The sequence below is a fragment of the Artemia sp. Qi Xiang Cuo genome, chromosome 1 (genome assembly GCF_049724085.1).
Source record: "Artemia sp. Qi Xiang Cuo chromosome 1, ASM4972408v1, whole genome shotgun sequence".
Taxonomy (NCBI): Eukaryota; Metazoa; Arthropoda; class Branchiopoda; order Anostraca; family Artemiidae; genus Artemia; species Artemia sp. Qi Xiang Cuo.
The window spans coordinates 33,395,104-33,405,301 of NC_142794.1; the positions used below are offsets into that span (position 1 = coordinate 33,395,104).

General features: G+C 34.9%; 1 pseudogene across 1 annotated transcript in view; it reads left to right on the forward strand.

Annotated features, from left to right (window-relative positions):
* LOC148956218 (cytochrome c oxidase assembly factor 5 pseudogene) overlaps positions 1-9,853 on the forward strand; it is a 139,159-nt pseudogene extending 129,306 nt beyond the window's left edge. Inside the window, exon 2 of the transcript XR_016142754.1 lies at positions 9,490-9,853. The product of XR_016142754.1 is annotated as a cytochrome c oxidase assembly factor 5 pseudogene (transcript). The remainder of the gene's footprint in view (positions 1-9,489) is intronic.
* The last annotated feature ends 345 nt before the right edge of the window (positions 9,854-10,198 follow it).

The following is a 10,198-nucleotide window of genomic DNA, read 5'->3' on the forward strand; positions in this document are numbered from 1 at the left end:
CAAATTGTAGATATACTATGCATTGCAATTTTTTGAGTGGGGAATTGAATTTGAGCGAGCGAACAGCTTGGCAATAGCAGCTTGTTACAAAAATGTTTTTATAGCACTGGGCCAAACCAGCAAAGAAAGAAAACTTAAGCAAACCTGCAAAATCATGGAAGCCTAGGAGCGGTCGTTTTGGGGCCCACCTGGGTCTTATGTTTCTTGAATGGATAGATTTGACGAATTTGTAATTTTCGACTGTTAATTAGAAGCCTCAAATGATATGAAGCATGCCAACTGGCCGACTTTGCGAGGGTGAAAAGATTTGTACACTTCCAAATGTTTAAAGAATATTGCGAAACAGTGACAGATATTGCAAAAATGATAATTTAAAAATAAAATGCTGATTAATTATATACTATTAGCTCAAAGATGAAGGGGGAAAATTCCAGCGTCAGCAATTTGTCATTTGTTAAGCGAAGTTAAAGAAGAAGAGATGACGATAGGTTGGAATCCAAGGTCCAGAAAGGAGCCGGCTTTCCTAGACGGTTACGGAACATTTAAAACCAGTCGACCATTCAATCTGCAACCTTTTCAAACGTAGAAACTTCCGGAATGATAACTTGGATATGTGTAGGTGTAACTTCTGTCTGTTTTAAATTAGGCTGTCTGTAAACCATGAACAACTACATCTAACTACGCACTACATTTTGTCACACGAAAAACTGACTGGCTGTACACAGCTAGAGCCCACAAGAATCAGTTTTCCAATTGAATAGGACGATTTCCGATTTTGAAGAGTACGAATATTTGGGCTTCACCGCTGGAAGCCTCTAGCAATTGGGAAAAAATAACAAAAGAAAACTACATCAAATAAATAATCACTTACGTAAAAAGATGACAAAGAAACAGAGACGCTATGCAAAAAATAAATTAATAAAAACGCAACAGACTCAGATAAACTAGTGTTGTTGTTTCCAAACAAATCCAACATAACATTTCACGCCCAAATACAAGGCAAGGTGACTGCTACATATTCTTGCGTATGTCTGCGCATCATTTCGTTAGATTGTCATACCAGAAGAAAGATCCTATATACACAATAGTGCATAGCTGTCACTCTTTCTTGAGTTTGTACGTAAATTATATAAAACCTGATAAAAATAACTTTTTATAACATCTGGTAAACTATAGTTTATAAGCTTTGGGTATGGGTTTCTTTCCTTTTTTATACCTTTATGTTTTTTTACAATTAATTATGCTTGTGTTAATCTGTTTAAGCTACTTTTTTTCTTCCTACATCTTTCCCTTTTTCGCTTGATATAGCCATCTAGATGAGAAGCCGTAATACTTGGACTTTTGCTACTATTTGTATCATATAGCTTTTTTTGACAGCATTACTAAAAGTCTCAACTGTTCTAAATACCTTTATTTCAGTTTAATCGTAAATGGAAACGCAATTTAGTCTAAGAAATTATTGAGCCATCTTTGTTTGTAAAAATTACTTGGATATGCCTCTGAAACCTACAGTTTTACGTTCTTTTTATTATTTAATTCCTGTAAGTGTTTCTCAATTTATTTTACAATTTCCGATCAATGTGAATGTTGAAGACCTTTTTAGAATAAGATTTGAGAATCTTACTTAACAGTAGGATTATCGACCCGAAAATCTAAATTATTATCCGACTTTAGGGTTCAACGAAAATGAGACTTTCAAATCTGGATCGTCGATGACATCTACAATTCCGCGGCTGATTTTAGAATCCAACTATCTAGTTAGCTTACTTCCTAATACTTTTTGTTGCCCTTGGTTCAGCCCCCCCCCCAAAAAAAAAATACTACGATGGAAAATATTTGTCAACCGCAGAATAAGTGGTTTTAGCTCCCATTTTGTTCACAAAGTATTTTGAAGTTCCTCAGCAATTACTGGGAAATATTCAAAGTTAAAAGAGCGGGGTTGAAATGGATGATGTTTTCACTCTCGTGCTTTCAGAACCAAACAGCCTTTTTATGTTCTTTTCTCAAAAATAATTTTATTGAACTGGACAGTCATAGTGAGCTTCTCGCTCTGATCGTTTTCAATGCTAATTGTGTCTTCCATTGATGTTGCTCTTGAGCTTAAGAAATTGCTGGAAAAACTGCTGTGTTGCCTGACATAAGTTGAATTTTCACATCTTGATAAATTACTTGACAAGGCAAATATAATTGTCAAGACTGGCAACGGGCCGAGCACAGAGAGCCTGGCGGCACCCTGAGATTTTTGGCTTGAAAAGAAAAACGATCTAGATAGGTCACGAGTCTAAGAAAATTCGTTTAGACACTTAATTTTGGAAACACAATTTCATTTAAACGACACCACATTTATCATCAGTATTGTCATGATGCCATGCAGTAATATAAAAAGCTGCATACATGTTACAGCTATAAAATATATGCCTAACGTAAGAGCCAAAAACAAAATCTACAATCTTTATAAATTCTTATAAGGGGAATTTTTTTCCAACCACATGAACCATCAAACGTGATAAGACCAAGAGAATGACCCGAAAAAGCGCAAATTCACAATGGATAACTGGATGATCAAATGAGACAAGACCAATCCAAGTAGCTAAAGCAAAGGGCATTGAAAAAATGTCTGAAGTAATGAAAATCCAAATAAATAACAAAGAAATATGCGGTTAAAACACTTGCGACAACGAGGATTATAACGAATCAAAAATGAAAGTGAAGAACAAAGAAATATGTGATAAGAAGATAAGCAACGGAGTGAATCAGAACGAGTCAAAAACAAAAGTGAAGACCAAAGACGCATGCGTTTAGAAGACCTGCGACAGCGAGGATCAAAATGAATCAAAAATGAAAGTGAAGAACTAAAAAATGTGCGATAAGAAAGCGAGCGAAAGAGAGAATCAGAATTTTCAAATGATACTGCAGATTTTCCACCCCATGGCTTAAGAATACAAAAAAGATACAATACTTATGCTGATGCGTAACTTAGAATTATTTCAGGATACTAGAAGCCCTGGTAATGGAACTTATCACATATGGCACTGAAACTTGGGCGCTTCAAAAATTTGAAGAAAATGTGTTAAGATGTTTTCCAGAAGAGTTATGTGGGGATAAGTCTCAGCTAGTCATTTGAGCGATCATATATATAACAATAACCATTACGAAATATAAGACTCAATTTCATTGTCGAAGGATATAATCAAGGAAAGTTTAAGAGGATTTGGTCATATTTTTACGGATGAAGAATGAAAGGCTGTCAAGTATTATAGCCTACTGCCTAAGATCTTGCTTTTTGGCAATCCAAATGTGGCCAAACCAAAAGCAGGACATTCTCAAATAGAATGGGAAGAGGGCCTAAAAAAGGTTCAGAGGGTATAAGAAAGAAAGTAGCAACGTCAACAGGGTTGCCACCTGATGAAAATAAAAATCACTAGATTCTTGAAAAAAAAATCACTAAATAAGCACATAAATCACTAGATTATTGACTAAAAATCACTAGAATTCACTAGAATTATAATACTCTTAATCATTGCAGTTTGTCATTGTTTTGTTTCTTTAGCGTGTTCTATACAGGCGCACCTACAGGAAGGGGGGTAAAATTGCCCCCCTAGATGTGGAAAAAACCTTTAGATTGATGTTTTATTTTTTCTCAAGCGAAAATTACCCTTGAAATTTTGAAAAATGCCTTTTTGAATCTTTATGCAGAGAATAGAACAAAATCCTTGCTTCCTCCCTTTATTTTCCAAAACGGGTACCCTTGGCTTAAACCTCAATCACTGAAAATTGGTTATTGGTGATCTAAGTGAAATTGCTTTTTCTTTCAAATTTGTTTTTCCTTGTCGATTCAAAACCCCAGTCTTTTTCCAAAGAATATAGGAACTATTTTCTTTTTACTCTATTTGAGCTAGTATAAGCGGCAATTTTGAAAATGGCCTTTTTATATTTTCATGGAAAAAATTGGTCCTACCCTCAACAAATTTTGATAAGCATTGATTTTATTGCTTCTTTAATAAAAAAAAGAGGTGCTTATTAATTATACGGAACACACCCAAGAAGTAAGTTATGTTAATCCTAATGAAATATGCCAAAGTATAATAAAAATAATACTATAGTATAATATAAAAACACAATTTGGGCCATATATTCGCACATTAGGGTAAAGTAACCTAACTTAACCTAACTTTACTCCCACCCCTTAATGTCCAAATATATAACCCAAGTTATACAAGTCCAATACATTCTGTCACTCGTTATTTGTCTTTGTGGCTACGAAACTGGTTTCCATAGATTGTACATTATCCTTATTATGCTTAGCAAATTATCTCTAGCATACTGTCATCCCCAGACCTATCCTCAGGGGCTGCGTGGGTAATGTTAAATCTAAAGGTATAGTTTTGGAACCTTTCAAATATGCTAAACAAAATGGCTATCTTGTACTTTTGATCAAACAATTTTTGGATTAAAAAGGGACATGGAAGATGGACTAGTAGCCATCCGATCTTTTTGGTCAAATAAAACGGACACCAGAAATTTTAATTTTGGTTTAATTGAGCCCTCTCCCTATGTTCCAGGACCATTGGCTTGATACGATCGGCCCTGGAAGAAAAACAACAAATTAACATATATTGGTAATTTTTCTTCTGGCAAATAATATAAGATTCAACAATGTTGCGGATACGGGCTTGAAACCTCTACAGTAGGGTTATAATTCGATAATATATCGAATGATATAAAAATTTCGTTTCTAGAGTTTTGGTTACAATTGAGCTATGTCGCTCCATTCTTAGCTTGTTACCACAAACTGTTTGATATATTAGCACACAAACCCATGAACTGAAAGAATAGGACGTTATCTGCGCTTATTAGGTGTTTCAATTACAAATAAGAGAATTCGGAGAATTATTGGAGTTTGAACTAGATATTAGAAGTAAACATTAAAACCATTAGACAATTCCCAGAGTAGATACCCTTCCCCTTTTACTCCCAACCAAATTCAATTATCAAACTACAATTGATTTAATCTATCTAGTTATATTACAAATCCTATTACAAAAAGCGCTAAGTCCTACTTTCTTTTTCAATGATTTCTTTTTTTTATTTAGAAAATTAGATTTAATGTATACCTAGCATATTATTTTTCTATGACTCAATTTCTGTTCTATTTACTTATGAAAAGGGCGTATTCATATCCACCATTCACTCCACTTTCAAAGGTTTTAACTGAAGAAAATCTAATTTAGAACTGATAGATTATAGAGAGGAAAAAACAATAAATATGAAGACAAAAACTCGACCTGTTTAAATGTTGTGAAATAGCAAGTATAGAACACTTCCAATTTTGCGATTAAATGGGTTTGCCTTTTTATATTGATGATAATGCTCTGGGGTCTATATCTGATATAGACATGTGGTGGGAAATCAGAAGTTTCAAAGGCGGTATGTTTGCATAAATGCTAATCTGGAACATATTAGAAACTGTAGTGAATCACTGTTTTGCGTTTTTTTTTTTTTTTTTTAATTAGCTTATTTTATGATTTATTCAATTGAATCATGAATCTACGCGCCATATCGTGAAAAATCACAAAATTTAGAAAAAAATTACTGGTTTTAGAACAAAAATTACTAAAAACCACTAGCTTGCACAAAATCACTAGGCAACATAAAAATCACTAGCAATGGTGATAAATCACTAGGGGTGGCAACCCTGAACGTCAAACGATGGAATAAAAAGTGAAGCTCTGAGCAGAATGGGACGGAGCAGGAGCTCACATAGCAGTGTTGGCCTCAGGTGGCTATGTGCTGTGATGGGTTGTCAGCAACAGAACTAGTATTTAAAACTTTCGAACAAGTAAAAAAAGGATCCAGTATGGAATTTGTGAAGCACCAAAGTCATTGATAATCATCTTGAAAGAAAAGAAATTTACAAGTTTTACTTCGTTTTTCAAACTTCAGGCTGAAAATCAACGGTTTATTTCAACAACGTTCTATTTGCTACATAAATTCATTAAAACATTTTCTATTAGCTCGCGGAACTTCAGTTGTTAGTAGAATTGATGCAAACTATCCTTTGGTAGCTCGGCAGAGCACGCCTTAAAAAATTAATGATGTCGCTGTACGCCCCTGCGTAAACCGTGGATTACTCCTGAGGGTATGTGGGCAACAAATTGGATGACGTAATTTTTATTTATTTATTTATTTTGCCTAAGGACTACGTTAGTTCTAATTCTAACAAAAGTTTTATTGATGTTAAATGTTTTAGTTCGGTATGTAGGGGGGGGGGGAGATACCGATATGTTCCTTCCATTTCATATCGTGCCCTTGCGAATAGTTTAAAAAAGCTAATCTGACTAACAATAAAAGCAAAGGTTTCTAGTTGAGGACAAATTGACAAACTGAAGGAAAGATCTTTCACTTGTTACCAGTGCCTCTAAAAATGTTCCATGTCTTACTGACGAATCATGTTTCTAAAAGTAGATTATTATTTCCTTTGACTCGACAGGTCTAGAATAAAGACGAAAATAACTATAAAAACCTATCTCAATAATCCATCACGTTGTGTCTTCATTGCTGGAAAGCATTAAGGTATCGTGTTTCTGAGTCTGATAACTACTTTCCGTGCACCTATGTAGTATATTTCTATAATTTTTCCTTGTAGGATAATATAGCCATCACATCACCAAGAAAATATGACTTCCTGGATTTGTGAAGGACAAATTTACCAAGTTGAAATTCCGGCAGAAACTAAGAGGGTTCTTAAGTAATTAAATAAGAAAAATTACCAACAGATTCAACTTATTGAACCTAAAATCAACTTTTTCATTTCAAACGACTGTAAAATATCCTTTGCCTGCTCCCAATGGATTAAGAACGAGGAAGAAAGCAGACAGGATCCGTGAACCACCTCCAGATTCATCATTGCCGTTAGTTCCTAAGATGCTTTGAGTTTTATCCAAACTGCATTTGTCTTTAAAATGTATTTCTTCCTACTTGCAGAACTATTTGTAAAATATAAATTTTGATAATAAATTTGTTTTGCTGCGTTTTGAAGACTCTGCTTAAAGCTGCCCTTGTTCAAAATTTGATCTGAGGCAACGCTGTAGCGTAGCGTATAGTAAAGCCCATAAAGCTTCAATTTTTCATTTGTTCAAAGTAGTCCAAAAGTCAAACAGCTATAACTCAGGGGTTGATAAATTCTCCACATCCCCTGGTGTATATATTTAAATATATAAGATTTTTGTGGAAGGGGTGGCCATGTAAACTTTGGAAGGGGCTCATTCGATTGGAAATTAAAAATTCTAGTTCTGGTGGGGGGTTCAACCTCAAAAACGTAGTTATTTGGTCTTTGGACAATTTTGAACAAAATGGCTATGTCAAAATTTTGACCAAATGCATTTGGGGTAAAAGGACATGGGAGGGGTTAGCTGATTGCCTTTCGGTTAAATTGTCGTCTAAAAGGTCACGTCGGAGCAATACAATGCCAAGATGTGGTAATTTATTTATCATTATGTCTTATGTTATTGTCGCCGCTAGACTACGACTACTATTGAACTAGCCAAGGTCAACATGAATCGATTGTAGCACTGAATCTAGACTATGAATTACTGCCCTGATCTAGGCTGTGCCTCAAATTGTAGATATACTATGCACTGCAAATGCATTGCAATTTTTTGAGTGGGGAATTGAATGTGAGCGAGCGAACAGCTTGGCAATAGCAGCTTATTGCAAAAATGTTTTTATAGCACTGGGCCTCAAATTTTATAGCCTCAAATGATATGAAGCATGCCAACTGTCCGACTTTGCGAGGGTGAAAAGATTTGTACACTTCCAAATGTTTAAAGAATATTACGAAACAGTGACAGATATTGCAAAAATGATAATTTAAAAATAAAATGCTGATTAATTATATACTATTAGCTCAAAGATGAAGGAGGAAAATTCCAGCGTCAGCAATTTGTCATTTGTTAAGCGAAGTTAAAGAAGAAGAGATCACGATAGGTTGGAATCCAAGGTCCAGAAAGGAGCCGGGTTTCCTAGACGGTTACGGAACATTTAAAACCAGTCGACCGTTCAATCTGCAACCTTTTCAAACGTAGAAACTTCCGGAATGATAACTTGGATATGTGTAGGTGTAACTTCTGTCTGTTTTAAATTAGGCTGTCTGTAAACCATGAACAACTACATCTAACTACGCACTACATTTTGTCACACGAAAAAGCGAGTGCCATAAATTTTAAAGCTGAATAAGATTTATTTTCTGTAAAAGACCCTTATTCACTGGTTGCTTTCACATATCCTTATTTACTTCATAAAATATAAGGGAGTTTAAAGTTTACAAAATTAGGTTACAGATCATTTTTTAAATCTTTCTTGCCAAACTTGTCATCTCTCATAAAATCAGCTTTAGGATCTCCCTTCAGGATGATTGATAAGGAATATAGCAAGTAAACTTAATGCATTATTTTGATGGGTGATACCGCCAGATGCACCGTTGTGTGATTTATTAAAACAAGACTAAAACGCATGGGACAATCAGCGAATGCGAACACACTTTCTATGCCTTTGGTCAACAAAATGAAAGCACTGCTAACTTAGAGGGTTCGCCGTCTTGCCACAATCCCCCCCCCTCCATACACTACTGTTTTGTGAATACTTGTATGAGAGTCACGATTGTGATTTAGTTTTACACTTTGTATTTTTCTGTAAAAGGATATAATTTTATTAAAATTTTAAGGAACACTACATGCCTTGTGACGAACCCTAGATATTGGAATACTAGACATTGAAATTCTTTGTAACCTGACAATCTGTCTCCATACTCTCCATTCCTTCCGCCGCATGATTTTACTCTGCTTAAGGCTTATGATCCCTGCGGGCATGCGATTTTGCGATAAGCCTACAGCTGTAACTTACACCGTAAGGACAAGGTACTTATCAGGTTATATCAACGCATTCGGCAGGCTCAGGTGCATCCGCCCATCAAGCTATATATATCATGTTTCTTCCGCTTTTTTTAAAGTTATTTAAACTTACTTAAAAAGCAAAACAAAAAAATGTCGAACATGGATATAAAAATATATAAAAAGTAAAAAAACATGTTTTCTAACATATTTTTTATTCTAAAAAAGGGCGAAGTAAGTTCCAAAGATGTAATTTGGCAGAGAGTGGAGCTGAAATGGAGCTACTGAATAATAGCAAAATTGCCGTCGTTCTTTGAAACATTAGGTTTGGCAGAAAAATAACATACCAAAAACTTTTCAAACTTTAGAGGAGGGGGATTTTTGTACTATTTTTTTTAATTCGTCACTGGAAATACAAAAAAAGCCCTTTTCAATGAAAAGCCAAGAAAATGGTGTTTTCAGAGTCAACGGGGGAAGGAGGGGAATATTTGGCGGCAAAAACATGTATGAAGCAGTTAATGATAAAAGTTAGGAATTCATAGCATAAGGAACACAAATTTAAATACAGGTCTTTTAACTCATGCTGATTTTTTTCCTCCAGAATGTCAGATACCTCCAAAGAAGAGACCCGAGGCGCATGCTCTGGCCTGCGAGCAGAACTGAAAGCTTGTATGCTGGCTACTGATTGTGTGAAGATGATCGCAAAACACCGAAACAGTGCATCATGGAAAATGATCCGTCTATACCAGACGTATGCCATGGACTAAGAAAATCTTTTTTTGATTGTAAACGGTCTCTATTAGACAACAGACAAAGGTTCAGAGGAAGAAAGGGCTATTAACATTGTTATGTTGAATAGTTGTACAATTTAAATTTAGAAAATATGCTATAGTATTTCTATTAATCTGTGCTTCTTATGTTTGTTTTAACTTAAATAGGGAAGTTAAAAGATTTTGATTTTTGCATTTATAACGGAAATATATAAAAACCATAGGTAAATACTGTGTTTGGGACAAGAACGTTAATTGTTTTCTACCGTGGGTTCATATAGATGGTGACACAGGAACTACATTCGCTTGTCACAGCAAATTAATTGCCAACGTTACCAATTGTAGGTGCTTTTATCAAAGATTTATTGGAGTTGAAAAAATCAATTTTCATCTTGCAACTGCGCAGTTTATTCGGCAATTTTATGAAAAACAAGCGTGAAAGATGAGAGGGATTGTGTAATTGAAAATGGCTGTAAAAATTGTGTGGCGTAAAAATCCTCGGGAAGTTGACACCAACTTAAGTTGCATACTGACGCAACA